General features: G+C 41.7%; 1 long non-coding RNA gene across 7 annotated transcripts; it reads right to left on the bottom strand.

Moving 5' to 3' along the window:
* Positions 1-840: 840 nt before the first annotated feature.
* On the bottom strand, positions 841-25203 carry LOC128850904 (uncharacterized). 7 transcript variants are annotated; one of them, XR_008448132.1, is made up of 7 exons: positions 25047-25203; positions 21591-23742; positions 14396-14565; positions 13659-13720; positions 10925-11014; positions 8263-8374; positions 841-4870 (listed from the first exon to the last, which is right to left on the bottom strand). It is a non-coding gene; the product is annotated as an uncharacterized LOC128850904 (long non-coding RNA). The 7 variants fall into 7 exon arrangements; XR_008448128.1 differs by having other exon boundaries at positions 842-4870; positions 14400-14565; XR_008448133.1 differs by lacking the exon at positions 10925-11014 and having other exon boundaries at positions 842-4870.
* Positions 25204-25229: the final 26 nt, after the last annotated feature.

Below are 25229 nucleotides of genomic sequence, written 5' to 3'. Positions count from 1 at the left end.
TTGATGGACATTATTCCCTCATGCGTCCAGTGCTGTAATAAAGGATGCTTGCTTTCTAAAACTTCAAAACAAGTCTTAGAGGGTTTATTTGCTGACATTTTCAGTATCGCTGTAGACCGTGATGAAGTCTCCCATCAGCCTCCTCCAGGCTTCCCCTCTAAACTGCTCACTAACTTCGTGGTTCTCCTCTGAATACTCTCCAGTAGCTTGATATCCTTTTAGTACCGTGATACCCAAAACTGCACACAGTACTCAAGGTAGGGCTTGGGCCAAGGCAAGGGCTTGGTGCTGCCTTGAGGTCAATAACACGTGCTGTGATGCCCAAGGAGTCATCACTACATCCCAAATGCTCCTTCGTGAGGCCTGGCCTGTGAGGGAGGAGGCTCCATGGCTCCATGCAGGGCAAGAAGCTCAGCCCCAGGGAAATGGAGCTGGCAGCTCAGGGGTCTCAGCTGTCCGCAGGGCTGTTCAGGCAGGACTACCAAGAAATTCCCAGTTCCTCCTTATTATTTCTTATGACAGATAACTGTGTTACCCGAGGCTTTAACACAAGGTGAACATTCATGGCGAATGGCTCAAATATCAGCATGTGCAATAGGAAATTTTGAGATTTCCTGAGCATATCGAACCAGTACACTTAGTTTGAACACTTATCGGACATATTGAACCTGTAGAATTAGTTTGGCTCACTGCAATGTACACGTTGCTCTACAAGTTTTGATTAGATGCTCAAGTAGTTCTCCTTCACCCTATTACACCCAGACTGGAGAGTGCTTAGTGAATGCAGAAGAAATGGAGCATCTGCTTTGAAATAATTCATTCAAACAAGAATGGAAATAAACGGGGAGAAGGAGGAAATGTTTACCTCTGATGTGCTTGAGGTAGCTAGCATTACTCCTGATGCCTTAGGATTTAAGGAGTATGCTTTTGTTGTGTCAGAGTAAGATATACTAACGTAATATTATATAACTTAAACTGATGTATTTTCTTTAAGGAGAGGAGATGGTTGTGGTGGAAATGTCAAGATTCTGTAAACTTGTCCATAAACCAAGTGACTTGAATGTGCCAGTTTTTCTGCTTCAAGTATATAGCTCCTACCCCCTAAGCTAGATGCAATGTTGTTATGATGGATTCCCTTTACCCATTACAAATATGTACAACTTAAGGTCTTACATAGTCTGATTTTTGTCTTTTATGCTTTATTTCAATTATTGCTATGTCAAAGTAGCTTTATACCAACCTATTTTATGTCATTGTCCTTTGCAGTCCAATATTATTTCTATAAAAACAAATTAACTTCTGTCTCTCTCTGGATTTAATGTAGGATTTAAAAAGTATTAGAATTGCCTATATGCATGTTGTATCTCTACATTTCAGCTGACATGAGGATAACCATTTTTCTAGACATCTTCCTTAAAAACTGTACCTGTCACAGAGGTTGTAGAAACTTTACAGTTTGCCACTGTGTAATACAAGCAGAATAGCTTTCATTTGTTCTTTGATTGCTAGCAAAGTAATTTCATTTGTTCAAATAATACCTTTTGTAGAGTAATATTAAAAGTATAACTGCAATCGATGCACTCAATATGTTTATTAAATCATATATTACTATAAATGCAGTTAACATATGTGAATATCTCATATAGCAGTCACTGAAATAGATACCCTGAGTGCCAGATCCTCAGCTAATGTGCTGGTATTCTCTCACCCACACTGAGCTCTTTTTCATTAGGTTTCACTCTTTCACAACACAAGAGAACGTGGCCACAAATAATACAAGTTATTTCAATATTGTCATTACAGCATAGGGTCATACATATATGATCAGGCAGTATATACCTAAATGCATGCAGCTTTATATGGACTTCTAATATTGTAAAGCCGAAAGAGCACATCAGACAATCTAGTCTGACTTTAACCAGAAAGCTGCTTGTCATAAATCAACAGGTAATGCAGGAAATGAAATAAATTTGAAAGGGGCCTTCTGGACCTTCTAATGTGAGCCTTTGCTGTCATATGCAACTCAGGTAACTAAATATAGAGGTAATTATCTGTTTCTTAAAGTTTTCTTGCCTCTCAGTCTCAAAATGTAACTCTTTGGAAGGGCAGAAGGCTCATTTATTAATTTTCAGATAATTTGTTTTATTAATTTAATTCTTAGTACAGGATTATTTATACCAATTTGTCCTTGGCCAGTGCCGCCCATGATTTTAAATAGTTTTTGGTCTTTGTGATGTTCACCCATTATTTGTTTTACACCCTCCAGGCCTTTTATTTTAGCCTCTGTTGTTAATAGTCTCCTTTCATAACAAAGGAAACTCTTACTCTTCTCATGATTATCCCACTGAGTCATTTGTGCGTCTTGTTAGTTTGAATTCACCCTTGTTAAACACAGTTGACTAGTTAGCACACTCGCTTCAGGTCTTATACAGAGTCTCTCATAGAAATGTGTGGCCCTAATCCTATGGCTGTACTTGATTTTTTTCATGAGCACATCAAATTAGTGCCCTCAAATTGTTTTGTGATCAGTTAATAACTGACATGTCCCCTGTTTCTTCTCATTAATGAACCCATTGTTAACAGCCAGAGTTCTGGATTCTCCTTAACTGAACACAGTGAGCTCTTTGAAGCTGTCTTTGATTAACTTTCATGTGGGATTTTCATTCATACACCATTTTCATGAGTCAGGCCATTTCCATTAACGTACTTTACTCCTGTGTTGCACACGTTCCATAGGTTTGTTCCAGCCCCCAGACTGCCATGGCCCCAAGCACGTTACCCTCTTGCAGAAGTTCAGTTGGCAGAGTCTGAGGTCAGCTCCTAAACTGATAAGAGCCATTGGGGAAAAAAACTAGCAGCAAGGGCCTGCCTGTCCTTTCCATTGAGAGCCACTTGTAAGCTGAGGCTTTACGCCAGCCTGTGCCTGTGCCGCAGTGGAGCTGTGCAGTAGCTCTGTTTGCACCATCTCACACCTCCACAAGTCTGGCTTTAACCCAAGCTCTCTGGCTTGGCATTCTGGCTTGGCCTTGGACCTGCCTTAACACTGCCTGATGAGTGACCAGAGTACCGTGTCTGACCCTGACTGCTGTCTCCCAATCCAGTCCTGGCCCTGGCTTGCTGCTCCACATCCTGGCTCCTTGTTGGTGAGGTGACCGCTTTCATCAGCCTTGGTATTGCGCTCAGCTCACGTCACACTTTCCATTAGAGAGTGGCCAACTCTTGCTGCTCCTGACATCCCATCACCCCCAAACACAGAACTTTCCTAAATTCCTTCATAATTTCGGTATAAACATAGAATCATAGAATCATTAAGGTTGGAAAAGACCTCTAAGATCATCCAGTCCAATCGTTAGCCCAAGACCACCATGCCTAATAAAATATCATAGAATCATAGAATAGTTTGGGTTGGAAGGGGCCTTAAAGATCATACAGTTCCAACTCCCCTGCCATGGGCAGGGACATCCCACTAGATCAGGGTGCCCAAGGTCCCATCCAACCTGGCCTTGAGCACCTCCAGGGATGGGGCAGCCACAACATCTGTAGGAAACCTGTTCCAGTGCCTCACCACTCTCACGGTGAAGAAATCCTTCCTTGTGTCTAGCCTAAATCTACCCCTCTCCAGTTTATACCCATTGCCCCTAGTCCTATCACTATAAGCCTTTGTGAACAGTCCCTCCCCAGCTTTCTTGTAGCCCCTTTCAGGTACTGGAAGGTTGCTATAAAGTCTTCTCGGAGATCTTATATTGATATAGATATAATCATATATAGATATAAATAGATATAAATAGAATTATTAGGTTGGAAAAGACCTTAGAGATCATCATCTCCAGCTGTACCTGTCCACTACTAAATCATGTCCCCAAGCACTTCATCTACCTGCTTTTTAAACATCTCTAGAGATGGTGACTCAACCACCTCCCTGGGCAGCCTCTGCCAGTGGCTGAGAACCCTTTCTGTGAAGAAATTTTTCCTAATGTCCAATCTAAATTTCCTCTGACACAGCTTGATGCCATTTCCTCTCATCCTATCAACTATCACTTGGGAAAAGGGACCAACACCCACCTCACTGCAGCCTTCTTTTAGGTAGTTGTAGAGAGCAATAAGGTCTCCCCTTACACAAAGTGCCACATCTACACATTTTTTTAATACCTCCAGGGAAGAAAACTCAGCCACTTCCCTGGGAAGCCTGTTCCAGTGCTTCGCCACTCTTTTGGTAAAGAAATCTTTTCTGATATCCAATCTAAACCTCCGCTGGCACAGCTTGAGGCCACTTCTGCTTGTCATATCACTTGTTACTTGTGAGAAGAAACCAACACCCACTTCGCTACAACTTCCCTTCAGGTAGTTGTAGAGAGTGTTAAGGTCTCCCCTCAGTAATATCTTCTCCGGGCTAAACAATCCCAGTTCCCTCAGCCACTCCTCATAAGTCTTGTTCTCCAGATCTTTCACCAGCTTAATGTACACTTTTGGGTGGGCAAGCTTGAAGAAAATGGTGGAGCAAATTAGGTCAGGAAACCTTGATGAAATAAGAGTAGCAGAGTGAAATAAAAGAAACATTACAAACAGTGCATACCTAACACCTCTCTGAACCTGACCTTGGGATGTACTTTTTAAGTTTGTATTTGTAGGAGGCCAACAAGCCACTAGATGGCAAACGATTTCAGTGAGATAATAGATAGGTATTCACACAATCTTTGTCCTCAGCTTCATCACTGAGGCCATGGAGTGTAGTCCCATGGCAATTTGTACAAATCTGGAGTGAAATTGATATGGTCTTGCTGCTCCCTGCCATTTCCTTCCTCTTGCCATTCTAGTGTTCACGAGCCAGGTGTGAAGTGGATTCATAGAGGTGATCTCTGCGAAAACTAACCTAGAAAAGAAAACAAAGGAAAAAAAAAGGAAAAGGAAAAAGAAGAAAATAAGTGATTTCCAGCCATTTCCATTCCATCAACTAGCCTACAGGCCCTCTGTGCAAAACAAGATGTATTCTGAGAGAAAAGCAGTCCCAGTTTTATGCTGCTCAGCAAAGGTTCTTCTATTTGGCATAAAATTTGAGGGTTCAGGATGACAAAAATGTGACACGTGTAGACCGATGATCAGCAGACTATTTCTATAAGCTGCTACAGATGATGTCTCTGAGCCCTAGTTTTCTGTCTACAGGAGATGTGGCACAAATGCATATTTACAAAATGCAAATCCATCTGTTTTAAAGAGATTTTTAAAATATCAAATCCACCAGCTAAGCAGAGTTTTGCATATGATTAGCTTTTCTGGTCATTATCAAAGTTCTATGTAAACATGTGTTTTAATCTGGATTTTCTTGGAAGCAAAACAGTGTCAAATTATCCCTTTCAGTTGAAGTACTCAAGGAGATCCAGAGAAAGGATAGGATCCATGGTCCACATGGAGCTCTCCTTTTGTGATTTTCTCCTGTTAACCAGTATGGGAGCAGAACCATCTCCCCCTAAGTCTGTTATCTAAGGTAGCATGATCTGTGATATCCTAGGATTCCCCACTGTGGTTTTTAGCATGACTTTTCCAGTTCAGTCTTCTGGATGCAATTTCTCTTTGATTATTAAAGTGCAACTAAGCCCTCACGAAAAAAAAAGCAGGAGAGCAATGGGCCATGTTATTTCATCTTGGCAACCCTTGTGTGACTGGGCACAGGCGTGACTGTGTGAGCTACTGACACCGAATATTTTCTACATGTTCTTGCAAACTATGGCATCTCTTCAACCTGATTTTTCTAATTCTGAAACCATGTAAATGATGAAGGTCTTTCTCTCCACTTGCTCCTGACAGTTCAGAAACACAGACCTTGATCTAATTTTAAGAAATCAAACTTAAATAAAATGTAGTCATTGATCATAGGACCCTCCAATCAGTCAGAAAACAGTGGAGAATCAATCTATAGCTGAGAAAGTGGAAAACACATGCTGGGCATTTTGTTGTTACCTTCAGTCCAGGAACATAGGACTTGAGAGCAACGAGGTAACCCATGCATAACCGAAGGCAGGAAGGTGAAGGAGAGGTCATCGACCAGTGAAGGATTAATGGATAGGTAAAATGCTCATGGCGTAGTTGCTTTTATTTTGGGAACTAAAGTTGTTTGTAAGCCTTTCTGTAAAAGGTAGGTAATACAAGTACTATCAAAGTATATGTGTAGCTGCCAAGTGATTCTGCAGCTAAAGGGAGATTTGGGAACGTTGGCACTTTTTTTGGTGAGGATCCGGTAACTGCAGTGCAGCAGGGCAGGAGACTGTTTTGTTTGCAATTTCTTTGCCTTTGCTGGTATCACTGCAGCATCTGAAATACAGTGGGGAACAGAGAGAAATGTTTGTGGAGTTTTCTTGTTCAAAGAGGTGGAGCTTTGGGAAAAAGCCAGAGCCTAGTGTCACCCATTCAGAGAGAAAAGCTGAGGAGGTGGGTCTGACTTCTGACAGGAAGGTCAATTACTTCTGGAATTTTGCTAAACTGTAAATAATTTATTGTTTCAAAGCCATGGTTCTGTCTTACATAAGAAACTGTGAAATCCATGTGAGAATTTGTATCTCTGAGTAGGATATTTTAAAGTTAGTTGTCTCAAAGTCTTGATAATTTTTAATAAGAAGATCTGTGAAGGTTTTTTCCACAGGAAAAATTCTCTTAGTCTTCTGAATTTCTGAAATTCTTCTACTCCATGTTATGCATAACATTTCATAGCAACAGCTCTTTCCTATGATAGCTGAAAAAGTGTGTGGATGGTTTAATGTGGAATTTTCAAACAGAGCAGGATTTGTCATTGCTGATTTAGAGCCAGATTTCCAGTGTGAATATTTGCCTCCATCAATAGGGGATCGGAAAGTGTGCTCTAAATACAGCTGTACAAGTACTTGAAAGAGAAACCCACTGCAGGCTATTAAATACAAAACCACTATGTCCAGCTCACGTCTGAAGTCCTTGATGTGCAAGTTGTTGGAAGATGGGAAGGTATTCTGGCAAAGTCAATGCTTGCTCCATCCTCACATTATGTATGCTGACACAGTTTCTAGAGACAAAATACTGGGCCTAAGGGACCCTTGGTGTAACTTAGAGTGGATTCTTCTTTGGTCTAACTCCTTGCTAATTTTCAGGCACATAATAACATCCTGAAGTTGAAATTGAGGAGTTCTTGCTGGAGGACAGGAGTTGACCAAAATCCACCACACCTTCCATGGTGAATTTGGGCTGTGGAAATCTTTTTCATCACTGCCAGTGTCCCAACTACTGATCAAGACAGTAGTAGAGTCTTCAATTAAACAAACAAACAAACAAAAAAGCCATTATTGGACTGCACGAGATTTGCGTTGGCAATAAATTACAGCCTGATATCCACTCCTATTGGCTACTGGTGCCTGTTTCCCTTCTTTGTATAATGCTGTTATGAATTATCAGTAACACAATATTACTCTCTTCTCAGGAGTATATACAGTTGTTTGGTAAGAACACACACAGCAAAGTGTAAACAAAATCTCTCTATTAAACAAGGATTTTGACTGCTGTAGTTGTTGTAAGCCCCGCTATTCGGTTGGTGGCAGGTGGAGTGAATAATGTATGAGGTCCTGCATGCTGGTTCTTCCTGCCTTTGAAATACAGGAATGCATTTACTTTTAGTGTTAGCCTGTTGCTCTGTAATGAGAAGCAGCTCGTTTACACAGTAGAAAGGCTTTAGTATAAGATTCTTAGAGAAAATGTGGTGCACAAATACACTAAGGCAAGAAGTTTGTATGACCACCAGGAGGCATAGCAAACCAGGGCTCTGTCGGGCTTACAGCCCTGAACATGCTGTATGTACTAGCAGAGAAGGGAGGCAAAAGTTTGCATTGGATTTTTACAGCCAGAAGTAGAAAGCTGAGAGATTTCTAGAATAAAAATGAGAATGTGGAGAACTAGAAAAAAGCTGACGTAGCAAAATGCTTAAATGTCAAAATGTTCTCTGGTCAAAGGCTATAATTTCAAATAAATTTTGTTGCTGTTGTTCACAATCATTGGAAGTTGTAATAGATATGACTGAAAATAAAAATGCTAATCAGTATATGAAGCAATACTGGGGCTCAGCTTCTTCAGGTATATATCAGCAGTTGTGTACCAGGCCAAATTAGATGCCTTCATGTGCATGTGTAGAAGGACAAAGTTTTCATGCTGCAAACATTTTGATGCTGCAAACATTTACACATGTGAATCACTATATCTGCTATATCTCAAAATATATAAAAGAGATTACAAAACCAGCTAGAAGCTTACCAGTAAATGCTTGCACATTGAGATTCCATGGGAATCCAGGTTGTAATAAGTTCATCCGTTATGCTTCTCCTCTGACAGCATCATTAGGAACAATGATCCTTTTCTCTGACACCTTAGGAGCATGTATATCACATCAGGAATGTGAACAGTGGTGCTTTCAAAGCTGCTAAGTTTTGTAATTGTTAAAGTATTGTAAACAAAGCCTTCTTTTCTGTCATTTCAAAACCAGGTAATTGGCTTGGAACTGAAAATCTTAAAATGAACCAAACCAATAGTTCTCTTCCTAAGCTTAAAGAGAAACCTGAATATAAGAGCATGGAAAGGAAATAAAGAGAACCCCAAACTATTATTAAAGCCTCATGAAGGTTTTTTTAATGCCAGTCTCATGACTTTCTGGGAACTGATTTATTGAAAGCCTTGGTTTGGCAATTCTGTGCTTGGCTAGCTTGGGCTTGACCCAAGTCCCCTTTTTTCTTGGCAGCACTTAAAACAGTTGAGATGTAGCCTATGCTCCTTCGTAATCCAAGATTGCTGTGTGCAGTTAAGAACCCTTAAGCATGGGAAATGAACAAAGAGACCCAAAGCCGTGAGGCCCGGCTGGCAGTGTGGGCAATGGGGCTGGGGTGAGGAGCCAAGGGCTCGCTCTGCTCCCCTGGGACCAGCTTCTCTGTGGGTTTAGTGCAGCTGACACACTACGAGTAGTAGAGAAATTCTGTTTGATTTTTAAACCGCACTAGTTTAGCTGGCAATAACCCAACTGCTGGAAACTCAGTTGCGTAGAGAGAATTCATCTGATATTTCTAGCTCTTCAGCATTTCCACAAGCTGCTGCCGCACACCAAACAGGCAGCACGCAGCCATCCCCTGCAGCAGGTCATATCCTGCTGGAACAGTGCAGCAGGTCACATCCTGCTGGAACAGTGCAGCAGCAGCACCAGGCATTTTTTGTGACCGTTCAGCAGTCTCAGCAGTAAGGCGGCAATAAAACAATGCTTCCAATGTACTGCACTGCCTTTGCCTGGTGGCTCTTATTTCAAGGCAGAACACCCTGCTGGCGCATATATATATCTCATACAGTAGGTTTCCCTTGCACTGCTCCAAGGGCTCTTAGCCAAAGTGCTGGCACAAGGCTGGAGTTAGAAATCCATAGCAGTACCACTGTCTTTCCAAACTGCTAAGGTAGAACTCTACCCTATTACTTTTTTATATGCTTCTGTTTTCTATATAGAAACAAGAGTGATAGAATTATGCAGCTCTCAAATCTTAAAACAGGCCAAATTCTTTGTTTTAAACTGGCACAGCTGTGAAGTTAGCAGAGTCTTGCTGCATCACACCAGCACAGAGCTGGGCTAACCATCACAATGCAGACATGTAAATGAAAGTCTGCCTCCTGTGTTTATGCCCTACATGATTAAGCACAATATTTCTTTTAGCAACCTTAAAATTAAATGTCTGTCAAAGTTTCCTTGTAACATCCTGGTCTCACTGACTTGCCTGCAGTTGGGATTTCAGGACTGGTGTCTGTTGTACTTGACAGATTTTATCTGTAGACTGGTGTCCTACTAAGGCAAAAGAACCTTAAACTATTCAGTTATATAATGTGGAAGCAAATGCTTTTCCAGAAATGACTATTTGTTTATTGAGGGATGGGGGTTGGGGCTGTTTCTTGAGCCACCATTGTTGCAGTCATTGCAGACCTGCTTGTGTCTTTGCCATTTGCTAGCTGGGACATCCAATTAATTAGGCTGAATTTGTTTTCTTTTGTATCTACCCATCCTGGGTTAATAGTTTAGAGGGTGTGTGTGAAAAACTGAAGTTCCTGGCACTGCAAAGATACAAATAGTTTCATTCAAAAGACTAGTCTGACTGCACAGAAAGTCCCAGATGTCATCACACAACAGCTAAAGCAAAATACTTGGATTTTTACACCTGTATTATTACAAAACACTCAAATTTTACTGAAGCAAAAGTACTTCAATTCAAACCCAAGGTCATGGACTTCCATGCTTTTCACAGAATCATAGAATAGTTTGAGTTGGAAGGGACCTTAAAGACCGTCTAGTTCCAACCCCCCTGCCATGGGCAGGGATATGTCCCAGTAGATCAGGGTGCACAAGGTCCCATCCAACCTGACCCTGAACACATCCAGGGATGGGGCAGCCACAACCTTCCTGGGCAACCTGTGCCAGTGCCTCACCACCCTCATGGTGAAGAAATTCTTCCTTATGTCTAGCCCAAATCTGCCCCTCTCCAGTTTATACCCATTGCCCTTAGTCCTATCACTACAAGCCTTTGTGAACAGTCCCTCCCCAGCTTTGTTGCAGCCCCTTTCAGGTACTGGAAGGTTGCTATAAGACCTCCTCGGAGCCTTCTCCAGGCTGAAGAAGGCTTCTCCTTCTCTTCCCCTGTCCTCGTATGAGAGATGCTACTTGAGTGTATTATATTTTAACAGAAGTATGACAGAAGTTAGCAGTTATAACAGCACCCCCTTACATACTGGAGCACGACCTTTGTCAAGGTATGCCTGTCCCTCACGCAGATGTCAGCCTCTCGGTAGCTCATGTGACACTCCCAGAAATGCTCACAGGTAGCCTCTGGGCATCCTGTCTCTATATTGATGGAGCGTGGTGCCTCAAGCTGAGCCATATTTACTGTGAACCAACCTTTGAGGTGTGCTTGCTTGCTCTCAGCTCCCTGTGCTCTGGCAGATGTCTTGATGTTGCACAGCTGGGTCTATGCCTGGCAGAGTGCACCTATTCCAGAAGAAGAGTGTGAAGAATCCCTCAAAGGGCAGCTGACATAGACCCACTCAGACCAAATATGAAACAGGAATTACCCACACCCTTCTCTGCAGTATCAATGTCTTAAGTGCGTCTTCCTCTACTTCACAAGAAAAAAATCTAGGGGAAATCCTGTGTTGTCTTTCAGACTTTTGCTAGAGCTCTGACATCTTGTGTAAAGAAATTTAATGGTCTCAGGTTAATTTAGGGTAAACAGTTATCTCATAATCCATCTTTGCTTGATTTGCTGAATTATCTTTCTTTTCCCACAGATTTGTTAGTGGCTTTGGCTGCTGTATAGGAAATATACCAATCCAATGGTTTAGATTTCACTGAATCTGGAAAAATTTAGATCACTAGTTCTGTGAACCAAAACGCATATGAACAGTTCTTTGACTAAAATGATCAGGACTACTAATGAGACTAAAAGAGCTTGTAGGACTAACTTTACTCTGTGTTTTAGCTTACTGCAATAGAATGTAGCGAGCTGTTGAGTAATAGATTGTTAGGTACTACATGAATACTTTCGCAACTGATTTCTGAACATATTAAGATACAGATTAGCAGACTGAGTATTCTAAACTGATGATGAAAAATGTTAGCAATTAAAAATCTCTTCCAGGGACTTTGAAAATGTGGTGGCAAGAAAATGACATTTGGCTATACTAACACCTTGAAGGAGGCCTGAACTTTTTATATAGCATTTCACTCAAGGCTCTTGTCAGAGCAGTTTTCATCTGGCAAGGTGAAGAAGTGAACACACAACATTTCTACATCTCCATGCAGGTGGCAATGCAGCTGATGGTTTTACTCGCAATATCCAGATTAAAAGCCCCTATGCAGACTTCAGGTGTATCTTCGTTTTGACTGTAAAACAATATAGCCTCCCTTGTGGTATTTTTCAGGATGTGTTTCAGAGTTATCATAAAACTACTTAAAAAAAGACATGTAAGCAAAAATGTATTTTGCTCTGCTGCCATTAGCAATAGTAGTGTGACTAGGCTACTATCAAAAAATAATCAGGTTATAGTAAGAGCTGGATTCTCTTTGTCCATCCAGAGCTGTATCATGGGACTATGGCCATCAGATTTTGTATATGTTGGAGACAGAGTATCAAAACCAGCCTTTGCAAATACAGTGAACTTTGAAGAATCTTAGGTGAAAAAATGACAGACCCCTCCAGGGGGAACGGTAGCGCTTTCAAGGATCTTAACAGCTGGCAATTGCATTTAAGTTAGAAATTTTAATTGCTAAGGAGAGCTATAAACAGGAACCTAATTCACTATTTTCATGGTCTGTTGCATTTACAAACAAGGTTTTCTGAGCCCTAATAGTTGTACAGTAACACCTGAAATGGGTCTCTGCATAAATGAATTTCCCAAAAGCCTAAGTTGCCAAGAACTGTCTTCCTACAGAAATGAAGGATTTTCTAAATAGTTGTGTATCATATGTTGCTTAAATTCTCCCACAAGTAACTAAAAATTGGCCTTTCAGGAAGATGGAGTTTGGAGGAATTACTTGCTGTTAGTAGTCTCTGAAACTTTGCTTTACAGAATTAAACCTTAGGGATTCCTTCCCTTAGTTTTCGTGAAGGCATGTATAGTTTGATCACTGACACGCTCTCTGTGGGCTAAACCTAGTTTTATTTCTAAGAAAATGCTGAGCTCACTGGAGCATATAACTTGCCATACTGAATTATGTTCGTTGAGTTCAGTTGTTGCCAATTCCCAATGCTTCTGAGAAGATGCAAGACTAAACAAACCCAAACATATTTTTGACAGATTTGGGTGATGGAGATTTCATTCTACTTACTAACTTGTTTAAACTTTGTGTTTCAATCTGTTTTTCTGTTTGGTTTTTTTTCCTTTTAATTCCTCTCATATAAATAACAAGAATATCCGGAAATGCAGTCATTCAGGACAAGAGAATATTGCCCTCCCTCTTAGACTCTTGCTATGTGTTCTGACTTCAATAACATCCTGAAGCAGTGGGTTTCACAGTTTGTTTTATTCTTTGATGAAAAGACAACACTAGGTTTCAAACATAAGAGTTGCCAGCTTTACGGTCTGCTTCCTCTTGTACTACAAGACTAAGAAAACGAAAGCTCACTAACCACATTCTCTATTCTATTTTTAAGATTGTAAGCTTTTTGCTACATCTTGACCCAGAATTTCTATGGAATATTTACTAAAACATGACCTAAATAATACTGTACTTCCTGTTTACAAACAGAAAATCAAATGACTTAACCAAAAGGAACTTAGAAAGGAGGAAAGTAAAGGAAGGGAAGCAGGACAACAACTACACTTTCTCTAAAGGACAGTAGTTATAATTTAGAGTTGTCTTGTGATTTCTTAGGGCAGGTGACAGCTACTTCCATCCTTAGGTAGGACTTTATTCACTGGTACTTAGTGTCAAGTCCAGTGGATTCACCACCTGCCTCAGTTTAGGCCGCTGCATGCCAAATTATCACTATGTAATCTGAGTTAGTTGCACCCAGTCACTTGCTGTCCTTTCCTACTGACCATCCTGCTGTTCCTTTTTGTTAGTCACTCGCTAGTGGTTTTGTGCTTTTTCATAGGAGATCACACATGAAGACACAAATAATCCTCCTCACCCCATAAGACTCTTTTGTACAGATCTTCCTGTTCCCCTTTTAGGAGCTGCTGCATCTCCAGGCTGAAAAGAGAGGTTTTAGATTAGGATGACTGTTAGCCCCAAGCACATTTACTCTGAGTTAGTTTGTCCAGGCTTGTCACACATTACTGTAATTACATCACTGTTTCAAATTTATACCATGCTTTTTCTCAGTGACTGGCTTGTTAAGAGAAATCCAACAAAGCATGAACTTCCAAACAAAGGTTTCAAGCCTGCCCATTTCTGTTCAGCTCCTTTTCTATCCACAAGATGCCAAAAGAGCACTCCCCCCCTTCTTGGTTTTCCATTCCTCTGCAGTGCTCAGGAAAGAGCCGTTGGTTATTTTTCTGTCCTAACCCTCCGGCTTGCATATTTGAATCTCTTCTTATTTATTTCAAAGGCAAAAAGTTTTAATTCAATTAGATGCCTTTCTTTTCATGTTCCTTCAGTGTCTCCAAATGTCTCCTAATCCTGTAGATTTTTAGGCTGGAACAATCACAGCTGCACACAGATTTCAGCTGAGGTTGTATGATCTTTAACATATAATGTGCAAGACTAATTTTTTACTTTCTCTACCTTGCACAAACTTCATTTGCCATTGTGTTCCCTGTACATCAACACTGATGAAATTTCCCCAGTGTACTGTAGATTGATTACAGAAGTGAAGTTTGCAGAGCTCGGCTGAAGCAATGAGGAAAAAAATGCAGCTGTACTTACTTACATTATAGGTGATGATGTAAAGAAGTGAGAAGGGGCAGATCTTCAAGCTATCAAACCTCCATTTTCATGCAAAGCCTCAGTGGTTTTGACTGGCTCCATGAAGAACAAACTCGGTAGAGAAGATGATGAGCAATCAGCAGAGAAACCAGAGTAACCCTTCTCTTGATCTGTTTAGTGAGAAGAACAAACATATTTTATTTAAAAGAAGCAAAAAAATGACCAAACCCGGTCTAATTAAATGCCAAAGATGAACATCTGAGCTAGAGATGCACGCAGCAGACAGATGGTCAAAATACTCCCAGAATTCATCAACTCCAGTATGAAACAAAATGTTGAACTTTCAGATGGAAAAAAAGTAGTAGCCAAATCTGCTAGTTTCAATGTAGGCTGTGAGTATCATTTAATACCAAATTTTGAAATTAAAAATATGTTATCCACAGTTCAGGATATAGGAAAATAATGTTTATTGTTTAACAAGATACATTACTTGGACTACTACATCATAATGCATCTCACTTTTATCATAGTATCATAGTAGTATAATAGAATAGTTAGGGTTGGAAGGGACCTTAAAGATCATCCAGTTCTAACACCCCTGCCAGGGGCAGAGGCATGCCACTAAATCAGGCTGCCCAAGGCCCCATCCAACCTGGCCTTGAACACCTCCAGGGATGGGACACCCACTACCTCCCTGGGCAACCTGTGCCTGTGTATCACCACCTCATGGTGAAGAAACTCTTCCTTATGTCCAGTTCAAATCTGCCCCTCTCCAGTTCTCCTGTTCCCCCTGGTCCTATCCCAACAAGCCTTTATGAATAGCCCCTCTGCAGCTCTCCTGTAGGTCCCCTTCAGGTACTGAAAGGCTGCTATAAGATCTCCTCAGAGCCTTCTCTTCTCCAGGCTGAACAACCCCAACTCTCTCAGCCTGTCCTTGTATGGGAGGTGCTCCAGCCCTCTGATCATCTTTGTAGCCCTCCTCTGGACCCATTCCAACAGCTCCATATCCTTCTTACATTGAGGATTCCAGAACTGGACACAATACTCCAGGTGAGGTCTCACAATGGAGGAATAGAGGCGCAGAATCGCCTCCCTTGACCTACTGGCCACACTTCTTTTGATGCAGCCCAGGACACGATTGGCCACCTGGGCTGCGAGCGCACATTGCCTGCTCATGTCGAGCTTCTCATCAACCAGAACCCCAAGTCCTTCTCTGCAGGGCTGCTCTCAATCACATCGTCCTTCATCCTGTATTGAAATTGGGGATTCTTCCGATCCAGTTGAAGGATCTTACACTTGGTCTTGTTGAACCTCATAAGGTTCTCACAGGCCCACTTCTCTAGCCTGTCCAGGTCCCTCTGGATGACATCCTATCCTTAAGTATATATACTTTCAGCCCACTTTTGGTCATTAAACTAGTTTCCTCTGCAAGTTTCCTTGATAACTTTAAAATCTATTAGCCAACTTCTTCAAGGCAGGAGCCTTGGAAGAAATTAATATCCTAAGAAGGATAAGAAGGAAAAGACAGTTTTGTTGTCCCCAGTTGGGAAATATTGACTGAGAGATCTCATAACATAGAATCATAGAATCACAGAATCATAGAACAGTTTGGGTTGGGAGAGACCCTAAAGATTATCTAGTTCCAATCCCTCTGCCATGGGCAGGTACATCTCCCACTAGATCAGGCCACCCAAGGCCCCATCCAACGGCCTTGAACATCTCCAGGGATTGGGCAGCCACAACTTCCCTGGGCAACGTGTGCCAGTGCCTCACCACTCTCATAGTGAAGAAATTCTTCCTAATGTCTAGTCTAAACCTTCCCCTCTCCAGTTCATAGCCATTGCCCCTAGTCCAGTCACTACAAGCCTTTGTAAACTTCTCGGACATCAGGGAATCCTCATCAGGCAGATGTCTCAAGTTTGCCTCAGCCACAGGAAAGAACTACACCTACACCAAGTCAGTTATAGTGCTCTGTTTCTAAGCACATACAACCTCAGTCAATCTAGTTTCATGGAGCAATCTATTTTGTAATTTCAACTTTAGCAGCATCTGAAGTATTCTCTCAGTCTTTATGTGCTGTCCTTTCAAACTCTGCTCACGGCTGAAGTTCATGAATGACATGTAATAGAAAATCATTAGCAGAATTCAGACCCTTCAGGGGAATGAGTCAAAAGAATTTCCCACTTCCATTTAATCATATTTCATTGCTCTGATACTCCTGTAATATTCTAGCCTAGCTGTTTCTCCAGCTGCCTTTGAGGTATCCTTAAGGATAGCCAATGATGGTGTCATTTAATATTTTTTCTAAAGGCACATAAATACTCTTAAATCTTCCAGACCTTCTTCATATACAGTGGAATGAAAAAGGAGCAACCTTTAAAAATATACTTGGAGAAACAGCACACTGAAGTTCTTAGCATCCTAGAATTAACCTTGCCTTTTTTTCCCTTTCCTGCCTTATAATTCTCTTTGCTGAACTTTAATGGGGGGTGATTTGTTCTGATAAGGTTTGATTGCAACATAATAACAGCTGCAAAAGCAGGTGCCCTCTTATGGCTAAATTACCTTCCAGACCCAAAACTGCATTTCTGTAGGTATGCTGACAATAAAGTCTTGAGATTAATCTCAATCTGCATATGAAGTGCCTTCAGGCATTCCTCACTCACTATACTTGTGAGGTGAAAAGAAAAATAATCTATGGGGGTATCCACCCCAGCCACCGAGCCGTAGCTGGCTTTAATGACACGTGTTTTTGCTAATATCAGCTCAGCCTTTTTGTTCCTAAATTCCTTCAGAAGCCCAGAATGTCTGCAGATTTATGACCTTGTACTCTGTACCAGCAGATTAACTCTGAAATAAGTCAGTGATTTCAGTGGAGGCGTAACATTTAAAATAAAGAGAGGAATTGTATCCAGTCTCTACTGCTTTACGTAACGTTCTTGCTGGAGATATTATTTTTTTTTGCTATTGTTTTTTTTTTCAGCTGAGTTTTGTGATTAAGGGCTACACAGGTTTTAGCTGAAAATAACTTTGGCAAAAATTGCTATCCGTTTTCTTCTAACTACAACATGTTCTTAATAAAGGAGACTGTTGTGGAGTATCCCCTTTAAAGAGGTGATGGGGTGTTTCCTTTGCTTCTGCAGGCTTTTTTTTCATCTTTTGCGATGCTACTGGCACATTATCAAAATGTCCCGTATCTGGAAAACATAAAACTGAATAGCCTACTTCAGTTTGAACTCTTTTTTTTTTTTTTTTTTTCTTTCCTAAATATATATGAATATTCCAGGAAATTCCTGTCTTAAAAAAGGAGACTTACCCACTCTGTTTGGAAAGATTTGAGAGAAAAGGTAGACATCTATTTTGAGGTTTTGACAGGTCCATTTTGGTAGAACAGGGAGATAACACAAAGCTTAGAGAACATATTTTGGCTAAAAAGTAACTCTCTTTCCACAGTCTTGCTTATTTCTCTTTATTAATGACGAAGCAAGTAGATGCAGTAAAATTAGAAGGGGCCAGAACCTAAAAATATTTCAGTGACTTATTTCTAGTCTGATTGATGAGAAGCTCGACATGAGCCAGCAATGTGCACTTGCAGCCCAGAAGGCCAACTGTGTCTTGGGCTGCATCAAAAGGCCAGCAGGTCGAGAGAGGGGATTCTGCCCCTCTATTCCTCTCTTGTGTGACCTCACCTGGAGTATTGTGTCCAGTTCTGGAATCCTCAATGTAAGAAGGACATGGAGGTGTCGAAACGGGTCCAGAGGAAAGCTACAAAGATGATCGGAGGGCTGGAGCACCTCTGCTATGAGGACAGGCTGAAAGAGTTGGGTTTGTTCAGCCTGGAGAAGAGAAGGCTCTGAAGAGAACTTGTAGTGATCTTCCAGTACCTGAAAGGGGTTACAAGAGAGCTGGGAGGGCCTATTCATGAAGGCTTGTAGTGATAGGACAAGGGGCGATGGGTATAAACTGGAGAGGGGCAGATTTAGACTAAATATAAGGAGGAGTTTCTTCACGCTAAGGCTGTAGAGGCACTGGCACAGGTTTCCCAGGGTAGTTGTGGCTGCCCCATCCCTGGAGGTGTTCAAGGCCAGGTTGGATGGGACCTTGGGCAGCCTGGTCTAGTGGGAGGTGTCCCTACCCATGGCAGGGGGGGTGGAACTAGATGATCCTTAAGGTCCCTTCCAACCCAAGCTATTCTATGATTCTATGATTCTAATATGATTTTGTTTATTCACAAAGTTTTACGGCTTGGAACACTGTACATGTGCCTTAGGAAAAGAAAAAAACAGAAGCATTTAGAATTTGCTTTGGCTCTAACAGTTGTATACATTTTTCAAGTTTTCTAACACTTGCATCAAATTCCTTGGTAACCATATTCCCGTTTCTTTGCCCACAAAAATAGCCTCATCATAGAAGTTGTCTGGATTGGTGCCTTTATCTCTGCCTAGTACTTCTGCCTCCTATTTTATTTCTTATAAATACTTAACATTATTTCACTGAAGTGAATACCTCCATGATTATCAATGGCTTTGATTTCCAATGCTATGGACATGACCCAGCTAGAGCCACATTATAACTAAAATAAACATTGTCACTAGAAAAACAATGCTGTCACTGCGGAACAACTTGTACTTGTCACAATAATTATAAATATGAATGAGATAAAAACATGAAGTGGCCAGAAGCAGGAACTGCACTAAGTGTCAGCTGTTAGATGACAACCTTATGTAGCAGTGAAGGCGTGTTTGGGTGACATGACACAAGAGCAGTGACATGAGCAGATACGTCCCATCTGGGATAGAGGAGATCAGACAGCTTGCCCCAACCTTAATTGCAAAGCAGCATAATTTGTTAACTTGTCTCTTGTGCAATTACCAACGCTACAAAAACAAATCATAAAATGATAATGGCAGTTGAAATAACAGATAGACTATAAAGAGTGGGTAATACATATTTTGTGTGTATAAACTGAATTAGCAAATTATTACCACAGAGATGCCAATACTGGATTAACTTTGAATGAATTGTTAAGATTCATATTTAACACTGTTAAATAAATGCACTTTACAAGTGATTTTACTACGTCCAGACTTCAGCAGAAATGTTATGAAAATTTGGCCTGGAGATAGGCTGATGCCACTGTGGTATCTTTGCTGTAGTACCAGAGACTAAATACCCAGGAGAACAACACAAACATGTCATTGGAAAAGGTCATCATGAGATGCTCAGTGGTAGTTTTGTCCTGCATCCCAATTAATTCCTGCCAGTGTAATGTGTCTGCTTCTGGTAGGCACAGTCGAGAGAAGCAGTGTTTTCCTCAAGTCTTTCACTGGCAGGATTTCACTGGGCTGCAGGAGAAAACTTTTGGAAACCTTACAGATTTTCAACAGGCAAGGTGGCCAGCCAGTTCCGGTGTCAATGCTAAAGGTTTAGCCTCTTCAGCTGGGTTATTAAAACAAAAGGTAGAACAGCCTGACACCAGGCCAGCTGCCAACACAGCAGTTCATTGGTAGATTATCCTGACCACTGTTTTTCAGATGTTTTCGTCAGGCTTTTGGGTGCTGGTTTATCCTTTCTGTTTCCTGCGTGTCACTGAAGAGAAGGGAGAACCCCCCTTCCGTATAGCTTTCTTCATGATGGGACTGCCCTCCCTTGGGGGTTCTGGTCAATTTAACATGAGCCGGCAACGTGCACTTGCAGCCCAGGCGGCCAACCGTGTCCTGGGCTGCATCAAAAGAAGTGTGGCCAGCAGGCCAAGGGAGGGGATGCTGCCCCTCTATTCCTCTCCTGTGAGACCTCATCTGGAGTATTGTGTCCAGTTCTGGAATCTTCAAAACAAGAAGGATATGAAACTGTTGGAACAGGCCCAGAGGAGGGCTACAAAGACAATCAAAGGGCTGGAGCACCTCTGCTATGAGGACAGGCTGAGAGAGTTGGGCTTGTTCAGCCTGGAGAAGAGAAAGCTCCGAGGAGATCTTATAGCGACCTGAAAGGGGCTACAAGAGAGCTGGGAGGGCCTTTTTACAAAGGCTGGTAGTGATAGGACAAGGGGCAATGGGGATAAACAGGAGAGGGGCAAATTGAGACTAAACGTAAGGAGGAATTTCTTCACAATGTCTGTGGTGAGGTACTGGCACAGGTTGCCCAGAGAAGTTGTGGCTGCCCCATCCCTGGAGGTGTTCAAGGCCAGGTTGGATGGGGCCTTGGGCAGCCTGATCTGGTGGGATGTGTCCCTGCCCATGGCGGGGGGGTGGAAGTAGATGATCTTTAAGATCCCTTCCAATCCAAACTATTCTATGATTCTATGATTATCATAACACTCCCGCAGGGCAAGCTGAAGAGCCTTGCACCCAGACTCCCTAACATCGTTGCCTGAACTGAGGCTTGTGGAGGTGCTGGGAATTGCAAGATCATGACACTGAAGGACACTTAAGTGAGCTGCACACAGCTATGGTATTGCAGATATGAAAAGGACAAATCCCTCCAGAGTCACACCATATTTTGTCTTTTGAACTTGATCAAAGCTGAGACTCTATATACGTATGTGATAAAGACAACTTGGAATGCTCAGTGTTGCTACTGGAACCCTTATATTTTTATTGCAATCTGGTATTTTAACAATGCATAAAAAAATACTTTTTTGGAATTAGATACCTTTAATTTTAAATGACAGACAAATTGAATAACAGACATAAAACCTATTACTTCAGGCATTTATTCTAATTTCACCAGATATTTAAAATATCTGTGAATTGGATTCACCTAATGACCACAAAATTCTTTCAATTCCAGTTGTTTCTAGCAAAGACTTTAGAAGGCAGTCTAACATACTTGTTGGAAAAACAAATACGATTAATGTCCATTAAGGTAATATATTCTATTATTGTTAATCAAATATTAACAAAAGAATAAACAATCTGGGTTTAGACCATACAATTAGTAATAGTAAAATTACCCTGCCATAATTTTAGACTATGTAAGGTCTGCTTCTGTAAACATATTAATAGATGAGTATGAGCGTGTTGAGTCATACGCATAAATATTCCCAGACAGAGTGGCTAGCTTCCAGGTCTGTAGACTAAGTCCATGTATAACTTTTCATCTTAGGGGCACAGTATGGGCAGAACTACACTTCTGTCCTAGCTGATGGCATAAACCTTAATTGAATAAAAGGATAAAGTAAAGGTGTGTTGCATACCATATAGAAGGCCAAAAAAAAGAGAAATTCCTCAAGGTGATTTTTTATTTTCTTAGTTCTCCTCTCCAAAATGCCTTGTCCAGTAAATGCCCTTTGGATTGTACATTTATCTTTAATAAAAGTAGATTATAACACACAATTAGGTCTTCGCTGACTAATGCTTTATGCCTTTGCAGGTGCACTGAAAAAGAAGAGAGGCATTGACTCAAAAATCTTTACTTTCAAAAGCTATTCTAGGATTGATTCCTCCGACGGTGCAATTAAAATTTTTAAATCTTTTTTTTAATGAAGAGCTGTATTTTGGCATTACTGTTGGAAGGCAAACTTTTATATCTTGCAGTTATGGCATTCTTATCATTAACTTTATCTTTATAACTGGCCTCTTAAAGAGCTGTGTAATTTAAGTTGATATGGTATCTGAAAGCTCTCTTTATTGCCTGTAGTTCTTTCTGTAGTTTCAGTTTCATGGCTAAAAAGAATACGATCTCTAACTATACTTTTGTTTTTACTGCCCTCTTTTATCAGACAAACTGCAATTTTACACCTTGTTAAGGAAGCAAGGTGAGAAGAAAACCACATTATGCTGCTGACAAGGAAGATAAGGCTATTATTTACTTGGACATTTTTCAGCAATAATATTCTTCATGTAACAGGGTAAGAGATAAAGCGTATCCTACAACGATAATGCACAAATTGAAAGGAACTTTCTTCCACATGCTATCAACACTAGTAAAGAAGCCATGCCCCAGTACAATAATCCTGTATTTGAGCCAGTTCACAATGGACTATTTTGGAAGAAAAGAGAGCCTGTAATTCAGTCAACTAAAGTAAACACATTTTATCTGCACACTGCACTGAATCACAGACAATTTCTTTAGGTGACTGAACGAAACAAGGTCTGGTCTTCTGTGGTTTGGTTTTTTATTTTTCAATTCCCTTGGATCTTACTCTGACTTGCAGGAGAAGGCCATGTGAACCATTAGGCTGCATCCTAATGGTGGCTGTTCAGTGGAACTGTGGAACTGCAGAGGCTGCAAGACTTCAGAAGTTTAATGTACTGCAACACATTCTGTTTCAAGCCAGAATGTTCTTCATGAAGAGCAGAGAGAAGGAGGAATTAGCCACTGTCACTACTTCCTTGGAGCAAAATGGCATAAAGAGAGCTGGAATTGAAACTTTAGCCCACTAGAGGAAACTGAATGTACCTTTAATAGACTGAGATGTTCAGGTTCTACAGTGATGACTGTGAGAGAAATGTCTGCTTGAAATATACAATAAAATGCATAAAATCATCGCAGATTCAACTCATTAAATGCCTCTGGAAGAAGCAATTAAACTCAGGCTTATATAATTAAACTTAATTTCATCATAGTTTGTATTATGTAGTCATCTAGCTTATGGGAATGTTCTTTAAATTTCGTCCAAAAAAATTTTTAAAAAATTTAAGTCAGTGAGGCTCCCTCAGATTCTCTGGGAGATTATTCCTTGTGGCTTGCTAGGTTGCACTTGTCTTCTTCACTTTTTCCTCACCTCCAATTCATCCTAAAACGTTATTATTCTTTTTGGAGCAGCTTTAATTGAAAATTCCTCTTAGTTCTTCCCCCAACCTTTCTTTCTTTATCAGACAGCCAGAGGGCGAGGTGTATTAATAGTAGCTGCATGACTCAGAATTGGTAGCTCAAGTGGATCCCTTTGCACTGAGTGCTGCTGTTCGGCCTCCCTGGCTCTGTTTGCCACTGAACTCAGGGAACACCTTCACTTCCTTGCAAACAAAAATGAACAGCAAAAGCACAGAGTGGGCTGGGACTGCCACAAACTCTCTGTCATTTAGGATTCACTTTACTGCTGTTTTTTTCTCCATCTCCACTGGGATTGTATATGAAAAAATGAAAATATGCATATGAAAAAGTACGACCCCATCCCCCAGTGTGACTTCTACCCCCACCTGAGTGATGGAAAAGGAGCAAGGGTCCCATCACTGGGATGATCTCTACTGAGACCCTATCTGGAGTACTGTGTCAAGTTCTGGAATCCCCAACATAAGAAGGATATGGAGCTGTTGGAATGGGTCCAGAGGAGGGCCACGAAGATGATCCAAGGGCTGGAGCACCTCTGCTACGAGGACAGGCTGACAGAGTTGGAGTTGTTGAGCCTGGAGAAGAGAAGGCAATGAGGCAACTTTAGAGCAGCCTTCCAGTACCTGAAGGGGGCTACAAGAAAGCCAGGGTGGGACTTTATACAAGGGCATGGAGTGATAGGATGAGGAGGAATGGCTTTAAATTGGAAGATGGAAGACTTAGGTTATACATTAGGAAGAAATTCTTCACACTGAGGGTGGTGAGGCACTGGCACAGGTTGCCCAGGGTAGTTGTGGCTGCGCCATCCTTGGAGGTGTTCAAGGCCAGGTTGGATGGGGCCTTGGGCAGCCTGGTCTGGTGGGAGGTGTCCCTGCCCATGGCAGGGGGGTTGGAACTGGATGATCTTTAAGGTCTCTTCCAACCCAAACCATTCTATAATTCTATGAGATGGAAGAGGGGAACATAGTAGGCGCTCTCCACTCGAACTGCATTTCGTGCGTTCTCTGAAGGCTTCTCCTTTCTCAAGAACCATTGTAGCTTGAGCCGCCCCATTCCTGCTCTGTGCCACCCTATCAGCCAAGACACCCGGGCTCTCACCGTGCCTATCACACCCACACCCATGGGGTGCCCTGAAACACACGCCTGCCTTGTTCTCCCCCGCCAAAAAGGAGGGCAGAGCTATTTCCTGGCAAGGCTTTGCATAGAAAACATCCACATTTCCAACTCCCTTGTCTCTGCCTCAGGCTTTACTGACAGACCCAGTTTCCCCACTGCGCTAACAGAAGAGCTTCTTTCTCCTCAACTTCTCCTCTCCAATAGTTCCTCTGATACAAAAAGTAGTTACTATTACAAAAAGTGGAATATTTTGTATTTAAGCTAAAGTTTCATCTAAGTAATAGTATTTTTTGGAAGTTAGGCAGAATGTCCTCTGATAGAGTGTTTTCTGTGTTTTTCCACTGTTCACTCTTTGAAGACGATAAGATCTTGCATTCAGGACGATCTGTGCTAAACAGATGTGTCTTCCTTCTCAAATCACCTCTGTTTGCAGTCTTTTCTGCCTCAAATACAAGGTCAGGCAGAGCTGGACCTTATTCATACTAAGATTAAAATTATCCTTGGAGAGGAAGAGATACACGTAAGATTTCTGGTAAAATTTATACATGTGAATATAAGTGGGAAATCTATTCTGTCCACGGCTCTTCTCTCACTGCACACGATTGATGGGAGTTCACTCCCTCCTGTTGCCCACTCCTGATAAAGGATGCTTGGTTTTTAAAACTCAGAAACGTGTCTAAGAGTTTATTTGCCGACATTTTCGGTCTCGGGGGTATCACGGGAACTCCCACCCTCCCTGTCCCACAAAGCATCCCCCTCTCACCGCTCCACCCGCTGGATCGCAGCGCCGCCACTTCAAGACGTCTCCTTCCGCGCCCGCGGTCCGCTCGCGCGCCCCCCATCTCCCCCACCACGGACCCCTCCGCCAGCGCCCGGCACTATGGGGCAAAGCGGCTTCGCGCCGCCTCGAAGCGCATGCCCGGCAGCTCAGCGCATGCGTAGTGCG

This window comes from Cuculus canorus, chromosome 1, assembly GCF_017976375.1.
Source record: "Cuculus canorus isolate bCucCan1 chromosome 1, bCucCan1.pri, whole genome shotgun sequence".
NCBI lineage: Eukaryota > Metazoa > Chordata > Aves > Cuculiformes > Cuculidae > Cuculus > Cuculus canorus.
The sequence above is the reverse complement of the archived record's forward strand: the minus strand, read 5'-3'. Positions and strand labels throughout refer to the sequence as shown.